Genomic DNA, 27,310 nt, shown 5'->3' on the forward strand with positions numbered 1-27,310 from the left:
CGCCAATTTGTTTAAAACACAAAACCAATAAAATTCTTTAATTCACCATAACAAAAAATCACGTCCAATCAAGCTATCGGCAGAGTTTCACCCAAGTATATAATACTTTCCAATCAAAGAAGAGTCTTTAATTAATTTCACTTAAATACACAAACACGATTTAATTTTTTTTGTAAATATTTTTAGTGTCTTTTATTTGCTGGCACTGGTTTTTTCAATTCACCAAACGTAAATGTTCAATTTTTTTTTAATTAAATTTTTGAATATATAGAGTATGGTAGTACCGAAAACCAGAATCGAATCGCCGTAACCGAAGAAAAATTGGAAAAGTTCGTGTGTGCAGTACCGATTCGACAGCGTTTTGCGTATCTCGAGAAATGTTCGGGTGAGTACCGGCGGACACGCTGTTTCCCCTTCTTTTGGCCTTTAGGTAGTACCCATAAGCTCTGGTCATTGCGGGTTTTTACGAACTAGAACGCCGATTTACAGTTTTCGGCTTTAAAGTTTTTTTTCTTCTTAGATCTATTAGTTACTTGTGTGTGGTACTTTAAAGAGATGTAGCTCTCGCTTCTTTTATTGATGTGCTGAATTAATCGTTTTTTAAACCTTGGAAAATAAATGAATAAATTGTGTAATAAGAGGATATATTTAATTAGCACAAAGATACCAGAGTATAACATAAAATAATGAGCCGACCGATAACACTGGAATTCTACTACTCTTTTCAATACGCGACCATATACCCTTCTAATTAACTTTTCCTAGTGATAATGGTTTTATTGCCCGTTACCCTTAAATGTACCTTAAACTTAGACGTATGACTCAAATTACGAGACAGTTTTACCACTAACCAAAATTCTTTATTTTTACATGTTTCGCTAATCATACAATGTGCATCTTCGGGAGAAGATTAAAACTAAATATTAAGAATTTTGGTTAGTGGTACAACAGTCTCGTAATTTGAGTGTCACACCAAAGATTCCAACCACAGAATTATCGATTAAATGTTTGACGTTACAAGTTCCCGTTGTAACGCGCGTTTTCAAGCATTTTCACATAAATTATTACATTAAATATCTTGTTTTAGCGCAGTTAACAATTCGCCAAATGATTTTTTAAACGTTCTGTAATAATTGAAAAAATTATCAATATACTGCCGAATATTTATACTGGCGGCTAGCGACAAGTTTTCCACTTTGGCTTTCACATTGCGCGCACGCGTTAACATTTGGCGCGATATTTAAATAGAGAAATATACTTAAATAACGTGCATAGGATTAAAGGAGAGCTTAGAATTTAGAACTTTTTATTTTTAGTTTATATTCACACTATACACCAGGTGTATTTTAGTTTATATAAAAAAATGCGCTGAAACTTGAAGTCGAAATCTAAAATCGCAAAAAATGATTTTAAATATATATACCCTAATAGGGTATTGGTATGTCAGTAAAATATTAAATTGGATTAATTTTAATTAACCCATACTATTGGAAAATTGAACTTTAAGATTTCCATTAAGATTTTGGAAATATAATTGTTTTTAGCGTTTTATTATTTTAGCGCTTAAAATAATGCCTTTATAAAGTTCAAGAAGAATGTTGCAATAAATACCCTTTATTAAAAAAAGATGATTTTGCATTGATAATTATGAATCAAGGTCAGCTTGAAATATTAGATAGATATGGTGATGACTGTATTTGTATTAAACTTTTGGCTTAAATATGTATGGATTTAACCTCACTACCATATTAACATTGGATGATATGCGTGAAGGTTTTCCATGTGCTTTTCTGATTTCAAACCGATCTGATGAACATATGATGCAAATATTTTTTAAGTCTGTAAAAGATTGTTTGGAAAGATCTTTGAAACCAAAGGTCTTTGGTTCTGGACACAGATATGGCTCCAGTTTTCTATAATGCTTAGATTATGGTAATGGAAATGCCTCTCCACAGACTTTATTGCGCTTGGCATTTGGATCGAGCTTGGCGTACCAACTTAAGCAAAATAATTTCAAGAGAAAAGCAGGTATGTTCATAAAAACTTTAATAGGTCATAGGTTTAGAAAGTTTTCTAACTTTAACTTTTTACATGACTTTTTTTTTCAAAAAAAATCCAGTGATAATGTAATAGCAGTCATGTGTCATAATGAGTAAGATTGTTTCAAAAAACAATGAATAGTCTTATTATATTCCTTATTTAATATTGCCTATTAATTTTAAATATGAGCTGACTAGTTGGTAATTTTTGTAAAGCTGAATCCTTATATAAAGTTTTAGAGAGCGGGTATATTTCACACTAAAAAATGTCATAATATGCTTTATTTTTATTTATTTCAAATGTTGATTGGATTTAAGGATTTTTTAAAATTATTATTTTTGTGGTTTTCCCTCGGTAACAATTCACCTAAGTAACACAACTTTAAATAATGTTTCTCTTTATTTTAGGTGGCAGTATATAAAAAAACTTCGGACATTACTCCAGGAAACAGACAAGAATGCATTTTCCACAATGATTAGTGTCGTTCTAACGAATTTGTCAGAAGATCCAGATACTACAGATTTTGCTCATTATTTTAAAAATTCTACACCCAAAATATTGCTTCATGGGCCTACTGCTACCGAATGGATACTTGCATTAACACAAATATGCATATAGAAAAAATGCATCGTAGTATAAAGTATATTTACTTAAACGGAAAAATAAATAAGCGCCTTGATTATGCTATTTATATTTTAATGAAGTTTTTCAGGGATTTTTTAATTGTCTTAAATAAGGGAAAAGTTTCCAGCAAATTAAAAGAATTGAGAACTAGATATAAAACCAGTGAAACCTTAAATGTGTCTTCAGTAATAGTAAATAAAAATGGCTGGATTATACCATCATCGTCCACAAATGATCTATATCAAATTGAAGAACGGCAGATAGATTGTAACTGCAAATTGGTGTGTAGTCAGTGTCAAAATAAATGTATTCATAGGTATACCTGTTCATGCTTGGATTCTTCAATCAAATGGAACATGTGCAAACACATACACCTTCTATGCAGGTTTTTAAAATCTCAAAATGTTATTGGGACTGGTAATCAGGATTATCAGGAAATGGGGCAGTATTATGGTAGGTAACTATATGTATTATCTGAAAAATAAAACCTGAAATTTTTAAATTCATTGATGGCAAGTTAGTTTTAATGATTTCCTTTCATTATACGTATGAGGATTCAAATGGTTAAAACATTGGTTTAAATTTTAATGAATATCAATGAATTTAAAAACTTGCCCTTTCAAGCAATTCTTCAACCTTATATTTAAATGTCAATCATATTTTTTTTTTCAAGAAAAACTAACAAAATAGGATGAATATAAGTACAAGGTATTTTGAATGTTTTTAGGTTGGTTTGGTGTAATGGTGTTGTGTAGAAACCATTTTGGTTATAACAATGTTGGTGTTAGTAGTACAACAAATTGTTAGTGACGTGAGTAAAATTGGTTATAAACATTAGATGATCATAATCTTTTAAAATAAACCATATCATACTTTAATTCAACCTTTTTCAACCGGTTTTAAAAATAAAGAGCTTTGAAATAGATAGAGAATTAGATTTTTTTACTTACATAATAATATTTGACATTAACCTCAAAAGGTCTTAAAGAGTTAAGATAGGAAAGTGAAATCCGTTTTTCTCTAGTATCAGCTTTAGAACCCTCAAAGTTATAAAAATTCTATTTTCAACACTCTGTATTTCAAAACAGTTGCATTAAAGTATGACATGTGATATATTAAAAATCTTGGTATTTTATAATAAATACTTGGTATTTTATAAAAATAATATACAGGGTATTCCATTTAAAAAAGTATAACATTTTAATGCCAGACTTTTTGTGAACACCCTGTATACGTCAAAATATGTTATATAATTTATTTTTTACCTATTTTACACCCACAAAAAAGAAATTTTTTACCTGTAAAAATAGAGCCATACAGGTATTGCTTAAAAAATAAAGAAGATCATTAAGTCCGACAAACCTTTTACTATTTATTAGTTTAGATTTAATGGATTGGATTAAAATATGAGTCTGGCTTTTATTCTTCTTGATTAGATTTCCAAGTTTTTTTTTGTAGATGATGATAAACCCGAATTGATGATTGACGAAAACGAAAACGTTAATGAGGAAAAACCAATAATCAATGCATTATTGAAGAAAAAAGCAAACCAAATTGAAAATTTCAAAACTGACAAAGAGAAATTAAAACTGGAAATATCAGAAACTATTAACAGTCTTGAAAGTTATGAAGAATTGGATATAGCAAAACAAACATTAGTTTCCCTTGTGCCCAAAATAAGAGCATTCAGAGATTTACGGAATAAACAAAATAGCAAAATAAATAAAAATGTCATACCTCATAATAAGAAAATTGCTCAACAACGACGAATGTTTAAAAAGAAAAAGAAACATGTAGTAGGCTCAAAAAAAGATGGGATAACGAAACCGAATAGCGAGGAAGTCAATAAAATTTCACTAAATATGCTACTTGGAGAATAATTTAGCTGTTTATTTTGATATGTTATTAAATCTATATAACATAAAATTTGATTTTATGTTAGATAAAATCAAATTATGCTCGAACTAAAAGAAAATGTAACGAAAGGCATTATTTTAAGCGCTAAAATATTAAAACGCTAAAAACAATTATATTTCCAAAATCTTAATGGAAATCTTATTAGTTCAATTCTTTAATTCAATATCTCTTAAGTTCAATTTTCCAATAGTATGGGTTAATTAAAATTAATCCAATTTAATATTTTACTGACATACCAATACCCTATTAGGGTATATATATTTAAAATCATTTTTTGCGATTTTAGATTTCGACTTCAAGTTTCAGCGCATTTTTTTATATAAACTAAAATACACCTGGTGTATAGTGTGAATATAAACTAAAAATAAAAAGTTCTAAATTCTAACCTCTTCTTTAATCCTATGTACGTTATTTAAGTATATTTCTCTATTTAAATATCGCGCCAAATGTTAACGCGTGCGCGCAATGTGAAAGCCAAAGTGGAAAACTTGTCGCTAGCCGCCAGTATAAATATTCGGCAGTATATTGATAATTTTTTCAATTATTACAGAACGTTTAAAAAATCATTTGGCGAATTGTTAACTGCGCTAAAACAAGATATTTAATGTAATAATTTATGTGAAAATGCCTGAAAACGCGCGTTACAACGGGAACTTGTAACGTCAAACATTTAATCAAACAATAATATAACAATTAAAGTTTTTGAGAGGTTATGTTTACAAATACAAAATAGAAAGTTATATATATTTAGTTAAGAATAGATAGTTGTGTTAGATCTGTTATTTTTCTTGTACTTTAAGAATTTCTTTAAAATTTATGAAAGAAAGTAATTACTTATTACTAATTATTACACTTTAAAATATTTGGTTTATTATTTTGATAATCTTGAACCATCATCTATAACAATCAAATTATTGATGATTTTATGAGGGTTTGTAATTAGCAAATGTTTATATAGTGAAAATAAACAACTCTATATATTATTCTATTATAAACACAGACAGACAATTCACAATAATTCGGTTTTGAGAAACCAAAAGGCAACCCACACTTCTCTATATTTAGGTTCTGTGCTTGGAATCTGAAATAATGAAAATATCCAAATAATAACTGTATGAATCCCCTTTTTACCATATTAAATGATATAAAAATCAACATGAAACATTACTCTTTTACACCAAACTTCATGCACTTTCTCCATTTATCTTACTTTTGAAATCACAGGCGGTACATGTGTCCAATAATATTAATTTCATTATTATTCTGGTCAACTTAATATATTTACCTTGTTCCTTTTCTTATCTGTCATCATCCTTATTGTTTTATAAATTATCATTTCAGAACCAAATTGGGGTTAAGATAATTAAAATTGACCTTATGCTTGCGCTTTTTTTATTAATTACAATTGGAACATAAGAACTAAATATCCAAATTATCTATTCATTTTTTTTTAAAAAAGGTACTGGTGTTTAATTCTAACTTCTTCTTTTTTTCATTAATGTTATTCAATTTTTATTATTGTAGTTTAAATATTGCAATGGAAAATGTGTCTCTAGTATCTTCTATATTATCCACTAGTGGCTGAAAATTACTATAGAATTTGTATAAATATTCCTTAGAATTAGAGGGAAGCAGAGCCTGGGATCCTTAAAATTCAAAGGTTTATTACATTTAATTTTTTAATAAGTAATAATTACTGTTCATTGCTATAATAATAATAATAATAATAATAATAATAATAATAATAATAATAATAATAATAATAATAATAATAATAAGCTTTATTTCCAACAGGTTACATATACCTTGTTACAGGAAAATCAAATAAATATATAAATGTACTATAATTAATTATAAGCTTCTAATACCATTATTAAGCTTTATATAAAAAAAATTGCAAAAAACAACAGATGGCCGAAAACATATACAACTGCCATGACCCATATTTTTCATTATATTAAATTGTATGAGTCAGGGGTTGACCATTTGAGTTCTTTAACCCATTTATGCCCAAGGGTAAAAATAATAAGAAAATTTAACACTTATATAGAAATTTTTTATTTATTTACCCCTAAAAACAATATTTCGAAACAAAAAAAAAAAATTTTTCAATATTTTTGAAAAAAAATTCTGTTGCGAAAACGCATCACTGGGACAATTAATCAAAACTATTATTCTATTTGCATTAAAAAAAATTATTGGTGAAAAAAATCAACTACAAATAGTCTAGTATTAACTGATTGTATTAAAAATAAACAAATATTTTACAAAAAAAGTGTAGAACAAAACATATTTTACATTTCATAATGTTGCGAAAACGCATCAGTGGGACGATACGATATAATATTTGGTACTACGTTTTATGGCGCCGTGTGATACTCAGCAAAGCAAGTAGTATGTAGGTGCGCTTGACACTTTTGACACTTGTATACAGTTTGACTGTGACATATTCGACACCTCCTTCGTGCCTTGTCAAGACTACGGGTCAACACATGACCTATATTGTCGAAACGTAATTCGTTGATTCCTGTTGCAAGATTTCTAATTACCGTGATTTTCTCTGTTTTTATAAGACGAAGTGCTATATGTATAGCTTATGATACCCCGATAAAAGGAGAGTGCCAATAAAACCTAAAAATTCATCTTTCTGCAATAAAAAGCTATGGCGGTTATTATCTCTAGCATATTTTAGCGTAAACTCTAATACTAGGTTCACAACTTCATCGTCGACAAATAAAAAGAAAATTTCTAATGGAGTCTTTTCACTATATAGATTTTTTAAATGTTCTTTACTTTGAAATTCTACTGAGGTTGGAGAGTGTGTGTAGCTGATTTCACCTTTTTCCCATTTTGCTCCAAGGGATTGCTGAGGCACTTTACCTGCAAGTAACTTTCTCCGAATGGAAGCAAGCGTTTCATCGTCGGACGAATCGTCAATCAAATTCTGTTGAAAGTCCGGCGAGTTTGAAGTACCTGGCGAAATTGGCAGATCCTTCTCAGACCTTTTGTCTTAGCTTCAGCCTGAAAATCCTTGTCTGAGGGACCCTGTAACTCAAATGTCCCTGCTATATCTTTCGGCTCCCCTACTTCGCATAAATTGGCCTCATCATCAAAGGTCTCTTCGTCGGTAAGGACATCAGGGTCTGGTGGGATATAAACCTCATCGATATACCCTAAAACAATTTTTGATAGGAACAATCGAATGTATAAAACAAATTTAAATTTTGTGGAACATAGTAAACAAATATCACTAAGTTTATAACTTACCTTCCTCTTGTTCTAAAACAATCTCCTCCATAGCTTCTACTAATTCTTTTTGAGTAAGAAACCGCCTATAAGCCATTTTAAACTTGTTTCACGACGACGCGAACCGTAAAACACAAATTCTTTCGCTAGACTGCAAATCTAAGCACTTTAGTTCCCGTTTATTATTCCTTTCTTGACAGGCTCAAACGTAAAAAAGTCACATGTTGTTTTATGGTTTATACCAGTGATGCGTTTTCGCAACAGCAGATTTTGTTGCATTTTTTTTTATCGCCAATAAAGATAACTGATTCGTAATAACATATGTACTGTAAGGATTTATGTTCATATTTGAAGAAAACAGGGTTTGCTTTAAAAAAAGAAACCCGAAACAATTTTTTTTAGAATTTAATATACAGCGAGAAAAAAAGAAAATTTTTTACTACAATTCGTCTTGCCGTATTTGACATTGATTTGGTAAAAGAACAAACATTTCCAGGTTTTTCCTAAGGTTGCATTGTAGTTCTCTTAAAATAAACTAGATAATTCAAACAGAAAATAATTAGCTGCAACAAAAAAAAAATAAATAAATTAGGTGTTGCGTAAATGCATCACTGGGGCAAAATGGGTTAACCCGAATCATGATAACAGCCTGGCGTTGTTACTTTTAAAAAAGCTTTATTTACAAAAAACCCAAAAACTTAAAATTAATGAACATTTAACATCAACAGCAGAGCTTTGACACAATATTAAATGTTGCCAATTATTATACTACACTTACTTAAATAGTACTTAATTGCTATATCAGCAAGTATGCTGGTTATCGGCTATTACTCCTCCAGCCTTAGAGCGATCAACGTCCTCGTTGATTAATTTTTCCAGAACTTTAGTCGGGATGGCTTTTAAATGTTTTTGTTTATGCCAAAGATAAATAACTAAGGCTAAGATACATATAAATACAATAGAGATAACCATAAACATAAAATACGATACATTATAAAGCGAATTAATAGCTAGGTTGCAAAGTCTCTACAAGATCTTCTTGAATTTTTCTGGGGTATTTTAAATGTCTAAGTTTATAGACAAATTTGTAGGTTGAAGTTTTTCGATTTTTGGGGGTATAAAAAAAATATTGTTGGAGTCTAAGGAATACTTTTGCTGACTAATTATGATATCACATTAACTAAAAATAAGTGCACAATCCTGAAGGGTGGTTTTTTGGAAGTGAAAACAATTTTCATAAATTGTTTCTGGCGTTTTTGAGCAAAAGAGCAAACATTTTTTATAAGTCACAGTGTGTACTTGATAGTTGTTTTGAGCTATAGCATATCGACAATTTGCTGGTGGTAAACAGTTACTAGCAATAGGGTTAGAGCACATCCAGTTTGAACTTATTTCTAAACATTTACTATACCATATCTTACTACAGTAAAATTTGCTTGGACTAACAAGAATTTTTGATTCGTTGTTTGGTATAGGGTAAACAAAATTCAATTGACACATTTTTTGTTCAAAAATAGGAATCTTAATTGCTAAAATTGCCAGATCACTTAACACTTAAAGGCCGGTCTTACATACTAGGGTTAGCTCAGATAAATGCTTTAAGTCTTTTGTACCTCTTAAGGCATCAAAATCATTATGCCAGCTTAAAATGCGCATGTCAAATGATTCATGAATTCCTAGTTCTTCTAACAAATTTATTTTTAGATTTTTATTTTCTTTATAGACTCTTTTACAAGCAGTCACTTCAAATGGCTCAAAAAAAGATGTTGTTTGGATAGAGATCTGCGATTTTTGTACTTATTATAGAGTCAGACAGCTCTATTTTTTTGTGCAATTATTGTTTGATTCGAGGCCAAGTTCTGAAAATTTTTTCTGGATTGTCAGAAAAATTTTGACTATTGGGCGTGGCAACATAATTTTGATTTTCACAATTTTGTGGTGGGTACATAAAATCAGGGCTTAAACATTTAGTTGCTTCGTCAAAATCGGGGGGTTGCTCTACAAAATATAGTTCGGGGTTGTCAAAATCTGGGTATTAGTGGGGTAATGTCGGTGCTGAACGGATCGGGGTTGTATCGGTACAGGTTGACTAGGGAACTTTTGGTCTGCCGGGAATGACATGGGAGCTAAAAGTGGATTTAGGTAGTGTGACTGACTAGAGGCTCTAAATGATTGGTTTTGTGGAAAATTATAGTTATTGCGATTAGGGGTGTACCAAATTGATTGCGATGCAAAATTGAATTTGTATTTGTAAAGTTCACTTGCGATTCAATCATGTTGTAATTTAAAACGTGATTATAAGCGTCATCAAGTGTATTCGGTTGCTGTAACCTGAGTAATATTTTTAGTGTTTGTAGAGAATTGGCAGTCAAAATTAAAATTGAGGTTTTTTTCAACTTGATGAAGCAATGCGATTTTTGCGCTGTAATCATTGACCTCGTATTGTATTTTTGCAATTATTCTCTGCACAAATGTTTTAAGCCTATCTACAAATTGAAAAATATTCTCTGTGTGTCTAGACATTTTATATGTAATAGGTTCGCCGAATTTAATTCGTAATGCGTCCTTTATTAAGCGCCAGGAAGTTAAATCAGGCCTAGACAGTAAAAAGGCTCTAGCTTTATCTGTAGATTTAGATTTTATTGCTGCTAAGACTAATTTGTTTTGATCAGCATTTTCACTATCATGAAGAGAAAAAAATTCATTAATTGAGATAATGAAACTTTCTAAATGGCTTTGTTCGCCTGAAAAAGTGGGTAAGAGTAATGAATGGAATCTTAGGGTTTCCATATTTAAATCTAAAGGTCTTAAAGTGTTTTCTACAACTGATGCTGAATTTTCCTCGGAACTTAAACTTAAATTTTCTAAAAGCTCAGCTAGTTCTTGTGAGTCTGAAGAACTTCAGCTTTGTCTTAAATTAGGAGTTGAGCTTAATCCTAAAAACGCTCTATTTTTTAACAGTATTTTTTTGCAAATGGTTAGAAGGGCTTGACATTAAGGCAATTTAGCAAAAAAGAAAAACTTACAGTATAGGCAAGGATGAATCCATAAAGACTATAGCGGTATTGCTGGAATCACTAATAGGTCCTTCTGATGGAATGTTAAGACTGCTAGGGGAAGAAGGGCGACAATAACGTCGGCGTCGTTCTCTGCCTGGGTGTGTGGTGTCAATAGATGCACTACAGCATCGCTCTTCAGTACGCTTACTAGGCACTGGATCACACGATCACTAAACTTTCTTGCACTTATTTCTTCTTTCTCCTCTCAGTAGGACACTCTGGATGCACGTCCACAAGGTCCTTGATTCGGATAGTCGGCTAAGATTTAAAAATCACTTCTGCACAACGGAAACACCGATGAAGGGCAGAATCACAACTATCCTATTCGCAGCGCCAATAATGATAACAGCCTGGCGTTGTTACTTTTAAAAAAGCTTTATTTACAAAAAAACCCAAAAACTTAAAATTAATTAATATCTAACATGAACATCAGAGTTTTGACACAATATTAAACGTTACCAATTGTTATACTACACTTACTTAAATAATATTTAATTGCTATATTAGCAAGTATGCTGGTTATCGGCTATTACTCCCGGACACCCGATAAACGGCTTGGCCATACTGCCTTATTTTTACCTAGAATTTTACCAACAACCAGTTTTTATAGTGACTTTATTTAGTATTAATCATGTAACATTTAACTATCAAGAATCAGTAAGTGAAAAAATATTTATTGACATTTTATTGTAAAGATGATTAACTGAAATTTACTTACTGTCCTCGCCTAACAAATAAATAAGTCCAGGAATCCAGGAAATTCCCAAGATATTCCAGACGTGTAGGTCTAAGCTATCAGGAGCAAAGAATGTTTAAAAGGTTACATCTGGTGAAATTCAAACCATACACATTTATTCTAATAATAGAATAGGGTGAGAAGAGCGCCATATGTATCGAGTATATAAGGGTACGATATAATGATGGAGTTTTGTATTAGGGGTATATAGTAATTTAGACTTTTTGCGTCAAAGGTCGTTAATATTGGAAAGAAATGTTTATTGAATGGAAAGCTCTTTATTGTCATTATACTTTATTTCAGTGATATTAAAAATTAATTAATTAAGGTATATCCAAGACTGAATGGCTTTTCCCAATTTATATTACTACTTTTTACTATAAGATCCAATGTAAAAGTCTATCTACAGATATTGAAAATATAATAAAATTGTAAAGGTGAAATCTTCAGCGTTTCGATCCATAATCATTTCTTTATTTTTACGTCTATATTTTAGTGACAAATGTTTATTGAATAACCGTATAATAATAAATAAATAATTTGATTATTATAATAGCACGATATTACTGAGCTATTATTTCTCTCATTTCTCAGTCCAAGAGTGAGATGAGAAGACACTTTAACTAATATTTAAATATTTTTATTAAATTTCCTATTTTTTCGATAGAATACGATGCTATCAGTATAAATAGAGAAATGAATCCAGTTCGCTGTGACTCCAGGCAATTCCCGGGATATTCCAGATGTGTGGTATGAAATATCAGGAGTAAAGGACGTCAAAGAGACCACATCTGGCGCAGCTTAAATATTAGTGTATCCTAAGAAAATATAATTGGGGCCTATGGATTCTTTCGTATTTATAATATGGCAAATAACCTATCTCTCCAATACAATTTCCTATATATAAAAAAACTGGAGATTTAAAATGCACGATTTTATTTACTTATAGCTCCTGATAAATCCAGGAAATGTCGCATATTCCAAAAAGAGGAACTTGACTATTAAAAAATAATAACGGCAAAGAGGTCAAAGATAGATATAAGTACGTGAGTGCTTATATGTTGAATGACTAGTTTTTCCATAAGGAAATAGTAATAAAGTAAAGATTTGGAGTTACTAGTTTTATCTTTCATAAATGACAATAAAGTGAGTATCAGGGTTATGAAATTTAGAAATATGGTCCGTTTAGTACTACATTAGTTTGTGTAGCTATAATGGTTTATTTATTAAAATACCAAGTTAAAAGACACACTCCAGGAAATTCCCGGGATATTCCAGATGTGTGGTCTGAACTATCAGGAGCAAAGAAGTCCCATCTGGTGAAGCTTAAACTTTAATGTACACCTACCCTAAGAAAATATAACTAGGGCTAATTGATTTTTTACACCCTATTCCAAAAAGGCAAAAAAGGCGTAATAGATGATATATCTACAGGATATTTTAAGAATTCATTGTGCTCTAAGCTCTAAGTCCGTAATATCTAAAAATATTAGCACATTATTGGCGCCCAACATGGGACTACGATAAATTGCTAAAATGCCAGGACATGCTTTAACTTCTTTGCTTAATAATACATTTTTCATCCGCAAACTGTCTGCCGGATATTATTCATTCGGTCATTTCTCATGATGATTCAAAAAATTCTCGCAACATTTTAAATATTGAGTTAAATATATTAACGATAATGAAAACCCAATACAACAAAGGGGTCATAGATAGCAAAAGTCTAAGATAGCAATCCCATAGTTGTCTCTATAAAGTTTTTAAAGCTGGATGGAATATTACAGAGTGCAACTGTAAGTTATTAAAGCCTTGTTCTAGTCGAGTCTTGTGCTTATTTTTATTTATTTATTTAAGGTAAAACACATTTTACAGACTTAAGTTTAGACTCAAGTTACAATAATAGTACATTACCTTATCGAAATAAAATCTTTAAAAATATTGTTGATTTTCATTATGTTGACTTATACAATACAATAATGTGTAGTAATTTCTTACAGGCTAACATCACTTATTATATAATATATAAACTTACCTAACCAATAACAAAAAGATAATCATACTGCCAATGCCTCTTTTTTTATTGATGCACTATGGTATTTAAAATACTGTATGTGTGTCCTTAATAATAAGTTTTGACAACAATAATAAAGTAAAAAATATATACATATATATACAGTGTGCCCCAGGATCAGCGAAGTTATACGTAAAAATGACAAAAATTTTTGTAGTTGAAATTTGACTGTTTGGCATCCAGCCTTGCTTGATAAAATTTAGCATATTTTTATTTATTAAAAATCAAGCATGCCTTGATACGAGCATTTTTAAAATTTTATGAGTAGGTAAAGTAGTATTTCTAGACAAAATATAAAAAAAGTTTATAAGAAAAAGTTGTTTAAAATGCAAAATTATGCCTGAGTACCAAATTTCATAACTATAGGCCTACTTTGATTTTTACATTTTGTGTACCAATTAATTTTTTTATTCATATTTAATTATTAGAGAAAAACTAACTAATTTATTTATCTAATAGTTAAATCACTGATCTAAGAGTTACAAACCATCCTCAAAAATATGTTTGTAATAAAATGTACATAGTACGTCTAATTTAACAAGAAAATTTTATTTAATTTACTTATTTTAAATTTATATAATATCGAAACATTTATTAACAACAATATCTTTCCTAAGCATTTTAAAAGAATTTCTAATTTTCTCAATGGAAATTGAATTACAAGATTTAGATTTATTCTTTGATCAACTGGTAAAGGTTCTAAGCATTCTTCAAAAAATCATTCCCAAATTTGAAGATACGTTTCTTGATTAAGAGATCCTTCAATAAAGTATGGTCCAATAATACTTAAATGGTAAGATATGGCGCACCTAACGTTGAAAATATAGCCTCTTACCATGGATAAATTTTGGCGTTATATTGGACCAAAATCGAGATTTTTGGGATGAAATTACACCAATTATTTGTCATGAAAGTAGATTCGTCCGAGAATATTATTTTTTTATGAAAATCCGTAAAATTTTCGGCGCGATTTATCCCCCTCTTCTAAAGTATGCAAGTACCTTAGTTTGAGTACTTTATTATTGTTGGCATGATAATGCTAAAAGTTCTTTATAATTCAGATTTGCTTATGTTCAGCACCGCCGATAACTTTACAATAAGATGATATATGTACGTTTTTTGTGCATAACTTGTGTGCATAACAATGTTTTATAGTGATCATATAGCTGTCTAATTTAACTGAGAATGTTTATATTTTAAAAAGTTCGACAAAAAACTCGTAAATGCAGCAAAAAAGAATCCAATATAATAAGGGGCATGCATTCCACCAGCAAAAAATTCGTACCGATCGGAAACAGAATTAGACCAAGGGCAATAATTTTCACTGTTTTAACTCTTTGAGGTACAGAAAAAATGGTAAAAATTTACCCAAGTGGTACAAAAAAATTTAATTCTTATTTAGAACAAAAAAACATAAAAACTAATTCAAGGTGCTCTAAAATAAAACGTAACATTGAGAAATATCAGATTTTTTACTTTTTTCTTTAAAAAACCCATGGTACATATTTTGACCCACCATACCACTGCCTAAAGTTATTCTGTATGGTAGGACTGAAAACAAGACTTGTTCTTTCCCAAACATAGGGGAACTTGACACACGCTGCAGGTCCAGTTTGTGCGTATTTCAAATTCCTTGGAACTACAGACTGCATATCTTCGTCTACTGGTTCGTACTGGCTGATGTGTACTTTGAGTAAGTCCAATCGTTTCTGGTTGGGAAGGTTTCCTTTATTTGATGGGAGTTGGTAATGGTTTTTCGGTACCCTGTAATGATGTTACCAATTTGTCAGCAACTAGATGTTCTATAATATTCAAATAAAATTCTTTCATGTTCATTTTAGGCCCTTCAGATAACTTGTAAAGCACGTAAGCATTAACAACAGCAGCATCAATAAAGAAAAACATGATTCTATGCCACCATTTTTTGCTTTTTCGGTCGAGGCCGTAAACTGCCCTCATTTGGTCAAATTTATCTACTGAGTTCATATGTTTATTGTAATCAGTCAGCGCTATTGGGCAAGGTATGTTTTCTACACTGCCGTCTTTCGTCTTTCGCTTTCCTTTTGACCTCAGTTTTGTCATCTGGGTTGTGATAATTTGAAAGAATTTGAACTGTTATTTTATCGCGCCATTTAAATGTTGAAAGTCCTGTAGAACTCACGTACGAGTGACAGTCACCTCTGTGCATTGCTTTATCTTCCAGAAATTGGGGCATATTTTTTCTGGTATGTCTAACGGTACCACAGGCATATAACTTTTCTTGTTACAGTTGATCCATTAGGGCTACACTTGTAAAAAAGTTATCAAAGAAAATTTTATGATACCTGTGTTTTAAATTTTGTGTCATCGGAAGCACTACTTTGGTACCCAAACATTTTTCTGCAACAGGACCGGTTTCGCCACAATATATTTCAAAATCCCAGCAATATCCAGTGCTGTCAGCTATCATCCACACTTTATAGCCTCTCTTTACTGGCTTTGCAGGCATGTATTGTTTGATCGTAGATCGGCCTTTAAACTTTATCATAGACCCGTCCACTGATAAAAATTCGTGAGGATGCAGACAGGCTTGAAAATTACCTTATATAATTTATCAAAATTATCGGAATTTCGGTTGGGCATGAAGTTGTTGTCATTAAGATGTACATTACTTAGGAGCCAACCAAAGCCAACTAAGCCAAGTTATTAGTCTACTAATATAGGGATCATGTAAAAATACTCCAGTAGTCCCGATATGACGGCAGCTTTTTGATACCCATTAGTAAGTTTATACCAATAAATGTACGCATTCCTACACTATCGGTGGGCTTATAACTTTTGCCGGAATTGGGAAAAGTTTGTTCTGCGTAGAGGTTTGTTTAAAACACCATATGTTCGACAATTTTGTCTGAAATCAGAAGTTTAAAAATATTATATGGTGTCGCCCTATCTAGTTGCTTTATGACTTAGGCTAGTCCTGAATATTCTATGACTTAGGCTAGTCCTGAATATCTATAAATTGGACAGGTGGAACCGTTTTATTATTCTTACTCCACTGTATTTTGAATAATGTTTTTAATTCGCTCAGTGGAATAAGGTCTTCGGGGTCCCATTCCTCCGGTTCTTCATCAGATGATAATATCACCATATTATCCGGTTCTGATAAATTATTTGTGATTTCTGGCTCGTCTACATCATTTCCATTACAACTGTCATTATCCGAGTCGATATCTGATGGAATGCCTACAAATTCACTGTCCGAATTTTCAATATTCTCAATTTCATTATAAAGATCCTTTTCGGTCAAACCAATAAGCTTAAAAGGTAATGGTTCTGGAAATCGGTCACTATATCAACTACACATATTTTGCTCGTACCTAAAAAAAACCTTACTTGTATGGTGGGACAAAATTTAACCCATAGTTAAAAATACAGAATATAGAAGTAAGTAACTCAATAATTTCAAGTTATTTAGTATAAAACAGTTATATAAAAAGTATATCAAATATTTTTAACAAAAAAAAAAATAAAACTTAAAAAAAAATATCTTACCCTTTTTAGAACGAAACGTGCAACAAAACATAAACAAACGAATAACCACTTAAATCACTAGGCACAATCTAGCGACATCTGCACTTTATACGCTTAATCTCTAAGGCTTATATTACAGATGTAAATAGCTATTTACATCTGTGCTTATATGATCATATAGTCAGATGGTTTAATAAATAAACCGACGTACATTACTGGGAAAAAAACAATTGTAGGTGGGTTCAATTTTACTTCAACATACACGTAGAGTTGTATAAATAGGTGGGTTAAATTTTGTCCCTAAGTACTTCAAAGAGTTAACTAATAATATTTATTTAGTTTTTGTTTAAACTTTTAATAAAGGGAGAATAAATAATAAATAAATAATTTAAATAATTCGGGCAAAATTTTGCATTCTAAACAACTTTTTCTTATAAACTTTTTCTATATCTTGCCTAGAAATACTACTTTACCTACTCATAAAATTTAAAAAATGCTCGTGTCAAGGCATGCTTAGTTTAAAAAACAATAAAAATATGCTATATTTAATCAAGCAGGGCTGGATGCCAAACAGTCAAATTTCAACCCCAAAATTTTTTGTCATTTTTACGTATAAATTCGCTCATCCTAGGACACACTGTATATCCATTTCTCATTAAACAAACCTATTATTTATTACCAATATTCCCAGCCAAAAAAAAAAATTATACATATATTAAGAGAAACACTGATACTGAAACACTATACATATATGATGGTATTATTCTAACATCTAAATCATTATAAATTAAAGGAGATAGGAAATTTCTATTTTATTTTCTATTATCCACCTATTTATGTCTTTTTTTACCTCATAGTATGGACTTGACCTAATTTCATTTGGCATATTATAGAGCTTAGGTCCTTATTTGTTTTTTATAAAATGATGATTTAAGCATAAACCTTATAGTTGCCTTAATATGAAGTTGTTCAAGTGACAGCAGGTCGCTTTCCTTGAAGACAAGTTCTGTAGGGTCTATCTTCTGTTTTTAAAAATCATAATTTTAATTATCCATTTCTGTGTTATTTGTAATTTAGATAAAACAGTGTTACCCGCACTTGCCCAGACAACCAAACCATAGCTCAAAATTGATTCAATTAAGGAAAAATAAACTGATTTTAATGTTTTTAGTTCATAAAATTTAAAAGTAAGTTTTCTTACTTTAACATATTAAATTTGTGTTTTCCAAGAAAAAGTTTCGTCTAAGTAAACTCCTAGGTATTTGATACATTGTGACTTTTTAATTTTATCGTTTAATTTACATAAGAGCCAGATGAGGAGATTATATTCTGGATGCATTTTTATTCAGTATTCGCTCTTCAGATCCAAAACCCTGTTATAAACCTGACAGCGTATGCAGGATATCATAAATTTTTGGAAGGGGATAGCTACTAAGTCTTTTCTGGTAACATTATTCAATCGTCGATATTCCACACAAAATCTGATCTGCTTCTTATCCTTTACTATTACAACTAGAGGTGCCCAAAGAGATGGTTACATTACTTTTTGTATGAAGGAGTAATATAACTATGTGAGAAAGTGCCTGTTTTATCGGAACACTATCTCTATAGTGTTACATATAAAAGGAAGGAAAATATATCTTGATTTTGTTCCTGGTTAAATTGGTAGAGGATTCTTCACAAAACTTTTGTACACAATAGAGGAAAAAATATGCTTGAATCACAAACTATATTAGCATTGTTCATGATTACTACCACTGTAGAACATACGTCAATCTTCTCTTCTTATTTTGAGGTGCTGATCATACTATTTCAAGTTTACCATTCAAATTAAAATAGTAGATTTCTCCTACATAGGTGTCTCTGCAGAAAAAATTTCTTGACACTATAATTTACAACTTTCCATGTTTTTATTCAGACTTTTTTTTATTCATGACTTAAGAAAGATCAATAAAATACTTGTGATTGCCTTGCAGTATAAATAAAAACAATTATCTAAGCAATATCACCTTAAAAAATATGAATTCTGCATAAACACCACCTTCTGGAAAACTATTTGACTTTTGGATTATTTTAATGGTAAACATAGAACAAAAAAATATATCCAGTATTATGGTCCTAAATTCCAGGTAATTCTTGAAATATCCAAGATACTTTACTTTTACAATTTCGTAATTAGCAGGGTCGAATAACATCAAAAAGTCACATCTGGCATTAGAGTGTTTTACCTATTTTTAACAAAATGATATTCGGCCATATGGTTACTGTCAGACCCTGGGCTTTAACCTTTAATTTATATAAAATATTCCGAATTGTCCCACTTAGTTATTTAAGTTAAATGATTTATATCAACCTATAAGCATATTTAATAATATTATCTTCTTATAAGAAAATACACTAATATTATAATTATCATTAATGCTTTAATGTTTATAGCTTTCGACCCAATAAAAAAGGGAGTGTCTTATTATTCACCCCTCTCATTTAAAAATCCAATGGTGTAACGTAATAAGTTCCCCGATATACTTCTTGTTAGGGTTAGCGGATTATTAAAGGTTTAATAGTTCTGTGACCTCTGCGTCCTTATTTGCTCCTGATAATTTCATTCTTATATCTGGAGTTGCACGGGATTTTTTGGAATGTCCTGGAAACTGGACTGTTGATCAATTTAGGTCTGGAATATCGCGGTAGTTTTGGGAATTTTCAGATGTTTTATGAATAAGATAATATATATTCTCACCGTTCTATTTATAATTGTTTATTTATTTTATTTGAAGAATGTGTTGAAAAATCATAAATTTATAACTTTTTCCATTGTGGTTATCACTCTTTTTTTGGTCGAAGAATTCCAGATATCCAATGGATATCTATTTAATTTCTTTAAAAAAGACCAATGGATGTCGATAGATTATACAAAGGTCACACATTTTTCCAGTCATAAAACTATTAAATAAAATTGTCCCTGGACAGAAAATTTGTTGATGCAAAGGGATAAGTAAAATAGAATGTACAATGGATAGTAACTTTTCCTCATCCATATATCCAAATGGATAAAGGTCCAATGATCAATTTAGGTAAAAATAGACCATCAGAACTCCGTACAATTGTTTCATTAAACAGTACTATCTTGACTCTCATTTTAAACGCATCCATTGGAATTATCCAAGGTCCAATGGCCCTACGTTATTTTTTGACCAATGACTTCTTATTTTATTGAAGCCAGGATATTAAGAACTTCGTCCAATATTTTCATTGATACTCCCAATTTTATTAATGGAAATGTCAAACTTTGAATATGTTTTAAATATAAACTAACAATGGGGGTTGTAGACCACCTTCTGTGCCATACTCTGCTCTCAGTTGCCTATATGATGTTTTTACTGCGGTTATTTGTAATTGTAATGTTTTGGTATGTACTGGGGATTTTAATGTAAACTTTTTATATGACAAATCTGTAGAATTTAAGTTTTTTAATGATATTTTAGAAAGTTTTGGTCTAACTCTAGCTAATTCAGGAACCAACCAAAATCACACCCAACAATAAAACTAAAACTAAATCTAGTCAAAAGTCATGGTGTTGTACCATGCGGTCCAGTTTAAACAGATCATGAAGCAATCTTTTGTATATTAAAATGTGATAAATTGAAAATAAGTAACAGTTCTGTGATAAAAGGTTGAGGTCTAAGACTGGCATATTCTGATGAGTTTAGGGCAAGTTTACAACACGTAGATTGGCATAACCTATACTACTCTATTGATATAAATATAAAAATTCAAATATGCAATGAAAATAATCCTGTCCCTGTTTGATGTTTATTGTCTCTTAAAACCACTAAAACAAAGAGGGTCTAAACCATTGTGGTTAACACATAATTAAAAAAATATATAAAGCTAAAACATAAAGCTTTAAAAAAAATATCTTTATCTAAAGGCTGATAATAGTAGAAAGAATTATATCGATCTTAAAAATTGTGTAAGTGTGGCGTAAAGGCAGAAAAGTGTCTTTTAGACTTTTTGTCAATAACAATGCACCTGCAGAAATTCTTTCTAATCTAAGGGAGACAACACTTGTTAATAATTATTTTCTGGATACTGTGCCTCAATTACAAATTGATCCAGATAATTTCGATACATTTCTTAATTAATCATCAATCGATGGGGAGCTATTTCATTTTAAATTAGTCTCTGAAAATGAAGTATATAAGATAATTAACAGTATTAGAAGTAATGCTATCAGAGTTGATGAGATCTCTATAAAAATGTTAAAAACTTGCATTCCTCTTTGCCTAAAACTTCCAGTGAACATTATTAATAATTCTTTATCTCCTAGATGTGTCCCTGGCATCTGGAAAAAAGCCCTTGTTACTCCTTGTACCTAAAGTGAACAATCCAACCAATTTTTTTTTGCCAACTTTATCTAAACTAATTAAGAAAATTGTAAAAGGTCAATTGCTAGATTATTTATTAAGCAGAAACATTATCCGAAAATTTCAGTCTGGCTTTAGACCAAATTATAGCTGTACGACAACTCTTTTAAAAGTACCAACAGATATTGCTCTATCAAATAAATATATGATATGACAAAAGCCTTTGATACTCTCAATATAGAACTTTTAATGGCAAAACTAAGGAACTACAATATTCAGGCAAACGGGTGGTTTAAAAGACTAATGACGAGGGTGTGGTAACTTCTATGTGGAGAAATATAACTCGACGAGTCCTGCAAGGGTTGGTGTTGGGACCACTTCTCTTTATAATATTTGTGGCTGATTTAATTCATAAAATAATTTACTGCAGGTCTCACAAGTATGCAGATGGTTTGCAAATTTATCTGCCATCATTGGTTGGTTGCCTGCTTGAAGCCTTGGATTTAATTAATTTAATTGTGCTGACAAAAACTCACTTTTTATAAATTCTGGTAAACACAGGCAATCCTGTTTTCAAGAAATTAAAAAATCTTGAATAATGGAACATCAAGTAAATTAAATATTAATAGTGTTGAATTGGAATGGATAGATCAAGTAATAAACCTGGGTCTTTGTATGGATAATCGAAAGTCATTTAATGCGCATGTAAATAAGATCTGTCAAAAGTCATATTATAACATAAAGTCATTATATGAATTTAAGGATATTTTGCCTCCTAGTACAAAAAAAATCCTTACCGAGAGTTTACCGCTTAGTATTGCTGGATACTTTTCTTTTTTAGCTGAACAAAATAAATATAAAATCCAGAAAATTCAAAATTACTTTGTAAGATATACTAGAGAGGAATTTAGGAAGACTAGGGATTTACGGAGGGTTCATGTGAGTGAGCATGTAAAGCAGGTCTATTGTCTTAATATGACCCAAAGAAGATTTTTGGGTATAAGTTGCACTGTACATAAATTACTGAATCAGAATTCCTTATTCAAAGGGGAGGTACACATAATGTTCTTTTTCTTTTAAGTCTAAATTAAAAAAAAACTTTGGAGACTGCTGATATTTTAATACGATTTTGGTATGGTTCTCTGAATCATTTTTGTTCAAATTGTTATTTTTAAGAAAATTGTACTATGTCCTTTAATTATTTATTGTGGTGGTTAAAACACTCCTAGCGGTACTTTCCACCTTTATGTAGAATAGATGTAATTTATTTGTTTCATACCATAAAGATTATTTTTCTTTATTTATTATAATGAAGATATAGTTTTCAAAGAGAGATCGATAATGGATGTCTAATGAATCTGGAAAAATTAAAATTCAATGACTATTCATGTGTTCAATGGTTCCTGGTTCGTTTTAAGCTGTATGCTTAAGAATTGCCTCAATCCATGGTACATTATGAAGAAATATCTTTCGACCAGTAACTGATATCTGATGTATTTAGCAATGGTTTTTAAAAAAAAAATTATTTATTGGACCCAGGTAAATTAAATTTGAAAATAAAATTCACATTTGCAGATGTCGATATTTGATCCATAAACATTTCGACTTATTTTGGACAAATGCAAGGCATCCATTGGAGGATGTGTACTTTGAGTAATAAAAGATGTCTATAGATATATTGTAATCTATAAACGGTGGTATTATTATCTAAATGTTAAATGATCTTATTTCGCCTAAACCTTAAATAACTCAAAACTAAATAAAAAAACTAAATAAAAGGTAATAAAATAACTCAACAGCTTTGGTAAAACATCAATATATTCATTATGTTATAGCAAATGGCTTAGAATTTACATGTTTATGAAGGAACTTGGACGGGTACCAATTGCATTAAAAAAATATTTTGATTTAATTATAGCGATCTTTTTACACATTGTAAGAGTCTCAAATTTTGTACTTTGGAAGTTGGACGCGTACAAGTTGCACAAAAGCAACAAATTGAGTTTGACCAGAATGTTTATATAAATTGCAACATATAATGAAATAAGTGCAGCAGACTAGGCACTTGGACGAGTACAAATTGCATGGAAAAATAATTTTGAATTAGTTATAGTAATTTTTTCCTTACAAATTGTAATAGTTCCAAATCGTTAATTTTGGAGGTCGGACGCGTACAAGTTGCACGAAACTAAAAAATTAACTTCGACAAGATAAATTATTCCATAAAACAAGATAAATGTAATATATTTTAAATTAATTATAGTAGTGTATTTTATTTATTCACGTGTTATTCAGTAAATTCAAGTGCCATTCTTCGTTTCATGTTTCAATTTCCTTCCATTTCCAAAATTTTTTCCCATATTGAAAACATGCATTTTTGGCGCCCAATAAATATTTTTATTTCAATTATGGGATGAAGGTTAGTGATAAGGTAGTAATTCTATCCCTACAGATTGTAATAATTCCTAGTTTGGAGGTTGGACGCGAATAAGATGCACGAAACAAAAAAATTGATTTCGACAATGATTTTTAGAATAATTATTTTATATAACAAAATAAGTGCCATATATTTTGATTTTATTATAGTAGTTTTTTTATTTATTCAAGTGTCATTCAATTAATTTAAGTGTCATCCTTCGTTTGTCAGACCAATTTCCAACATTTTTTCGCATATTGAAAACATGCATTTTTGGCGCCCAACACTGTGCGATTTTTTTATTATATATATATTTTTCGATAAATTGTGGGATGTAGGGAACTGCCATATATAAAAATATTATTTTATTATTCCAATACAGCAAACTCAGAAATTGGAAGGGTACAAATTGCATGGAAAAATAATCAATTAATTACAGTCATTTTTATCATACACGTTGTCAAGGTTCCGACATTTTGAACTTCGGAGGTTCGTTGTACAATTGCACAAAAGCAACAAATTGAGTTCAACAAGAATGTTTATATGTATAAATTACATCATATAAGGAAATAATTGCAGTAGACTAGGCACTTGGACGGGTACAAATTGCATGAAAATAATAATTTTTTCCTTACAGATTGTAATAATTCCTAGTTTGGAGCTTGGACGCGAATAAGTTGCACGAAACTAAAAAATTGACTTCGACAATGATTTTTAGATAATTGATTTTATATAACAAAATAAGTGCAATATATTTTGATTTAATTATAGTAGTTTTTTTTATTTAGTCAAGTGTCATTTACTTAATTTAAGTGTCATCCTTCGTTTGTCAGATCAATTTTCAACATTTTTTCGCATATTGAAAACATGCATTTTTGGCGCCCAACACTGTGCGAATTTTTTTATATATTGATAGATTGTGGGATCAAGGTAAGTGCCATATATAAAAATATTATTTTATTATCCCAATACAGCAAACTCAGAAATTGGACGGGTACAAATTGCATGGAAAAAAAAATCAAATAATTACAGTCATTTTTATCATACACGTTGTCAAGGTTCCGACATTTTGAACTTCGGAGGTTCGTTGTACAATTGCACAAAAGCAACAAATTGAGTTCGACCAGAACGTTTATATAAACTACATCATAGAAGGAAATAAGTGCAGCAGACTCGGTACTTGGACGGGTACAAATTGCATGAAAATATTATTTTGAATTATTTACAGTAATTTTGTCCTTACAGATTGTAATAATTCCTAGTTTGGAGCTTGGACGCGAATAAGTTGCACGAAACTAATAAATTGACTTCGACAATAATTTTTAGATAAATTATTTTATATAACAAAATAAGTGCAATATATTTTGATTTAATTATAGTAGTTTTTTTATTTATTCAAGTGTCATTCAATTAATTTAAGTGTCAGCCTTCGTTTGTCAGATCAATTTCCAAAATTTTTTCCTATATAGAAAACATGCATTCATGCACGCTTCTGAAATTTTGAACTTTGAAGGTTCGTTGTACAATTGCACAAAAGCAACAAATTGACTTCGACCAGAATGTTATAAATTACATCATATAAGGAAATAATTGAAGACACAAGTGGATAAAGGTGTCATGTCACATTTTTTAAAAATACTGTTTTTCTTGATAAATATTCTTAAAAGATGCCATATTTTTTATATTTACGAGTTTTTTTCTTCTAATATTAAAAATAAACGAGATTCCCAGAGGTTAAAGGTAAATACTGTCATGTACTACACTATTAGGAGTTTTTTATTGGATAAACGTGCTAAGATAACATGACACCTTTATCCACTTGTGTCTTCAAATGTAAGTGGTTTTACGAAAACATTTTGGAAGATAGTCAAGAAAATGTCAAAAAAAAGAGAAAAACTAAGTAATATTTTATTAGGTTAAGTAAAGCTGTTTATTTTGTGTCATAAGTTTAATAAATAAATTATTTTGTGCAAATAGCGTTTTTTTCCATATGTTGCCTTAATTCTTTTAATTAAATTTATAATGGATAAAGGTGTTATGTTCATTCAAAGTGTATTTTTTCCAAAAGTATATATATTTTTTTAAAATATTAATCCTTCTATTAAAAAGTGAAATAATATGTAAGATATCCCATTTGTTAAATTTAAAAATATAAAAAGCATAAAAAAATTCCAATTAAAAAAGTTTAAACTCATTTATCTCGAAATAACAAATTTGATACATGACACCTTTATCCACTATTGTGTCTTAAATTGCAGGAGACTAGGCACTGGGACGGGTACAAATTGCATGGAAATAATATTTTGAATTATTTACAGTAATTTTTTCCTTACAGATTGTAATAGTTTCTAGTTTGGAGGTTGAACGCGAATAAGTTGCACGAAACTAAAAAATTGTCTTCGACAATGATTTTTAGAGAAATTATTTTATATAACAAAATAAGTGCAATATATTTTGATTTTATTATAGTAGGTTTTTTTATTTATTCAAGTGTCATTCAATTAATTTAAGTGTCAGCCTTCGTTTGTCAAATCAATTTCTAAAATTTTTTCGCATATTGAAAACATGCATTTTTGGCGCCCAACACTGTGCGAATTTTTTATTACATTTTTTTTTTGAAAAATTATGGTATGAAGGTAAGTGCCATATATAAAAATATTATTTTATTATTTCAATACAGCAAACTCAGAAATTGGACGGGTACAAATTGCATGGAAAAAAATTCAATTAATTACAGTCATTTTTATCATACACGTTGTCAAGGTTCCGACATTTTGAACTTCGGAGGTTTGTTGTACAATTGCACAAAAGCAACAAATTGAGTTCAACAAGAATGTTTATATGTATAAATTACATCATATAAGGAAATAATTGCAGTAGACTAGGCACTGGGACGGGTACAAATTGCATGGAAAAATAATTTTGAATTACTATTACTAGTAGTAATAGTAATTTTTTCCTTACCGATTGTAATAGTGCCTAATTTGGAGGTTGGACGCGAATAAGTTGCACAAAACTAAAAAATTGACTTCGACAATAATTTTTAGATAAATTATTTTATATAACAAAATAAGTGCAATATATTTTGATTTAATTATAGTAGTTTTTTTATTTATTCAGGTGTCATTCAATTAAGTTAAGTGTCAGCCTTCGTTTGTCAGATCAATTTCCAACATTTTTTCCTATATTGAAAACATGCATTTTTGGCACCCAACACTATGTAAATACTAATTTTTTTTGCAAGAATTAATGAACAAAGGTGAGTTTAGTATTTAAATATATTTTTTAAGGCATTTTTAGTGACTTAATTTTTTTTTCCAT

General features: G+C 30.1%; 1 protein-coding gene and 1 long non-coding RNA gene across 6 annotated transcripts in view; one reads left to right on the top strand and one right to left on the bottom strand.

The window, feature by feature from the left end:
* LOC126746651 (uncharacterized) overlaps nt 1-357 on the bottom strand; it is a 129,453-nt gene extending 129,096 nt beyond the window's left edge. For 3 of the 5 annotated variants that reach the window (XM_050455022.1, XM_050454996.1, XM_050454994.1), the window contains exon 1: nt 1-356. The gene's annotated coding sequence lies outside the window, so the exon portion shown is untranslated. The other 2 variants (XM_050455012.1, XM_050455003.1) reach the window with 2 other exon arrangements.
* Nucleotides 269-24,759, top strand: LOC126746810 (uncharacterized). Its single transcript, XR_007663990.1, has 2 exons — nt 269-385; nt 24,627-24,759. It is a non-coding gene; the product is annotated as an uncharacterized LOC126746810 (long non-coding RNA).
* The last annotated feature ends 2,551 nt before the right edge of the window (nt 24,760-27,310 follow it).

Source organism: Anthonomus grandis, chromosome 2 (assembly GCF_022605725.1).
Source record: "Anthonomus grandis grandis chromosome 2, icAntGran1.3, whole genome shotgun sequence".
Taxonomy (NCBI): Eukaryota; Metazoa; Arthropoda; class Insecta; order Coleoptera; family Curculionidae; genus Anthonomus; species Anthonomus grandis.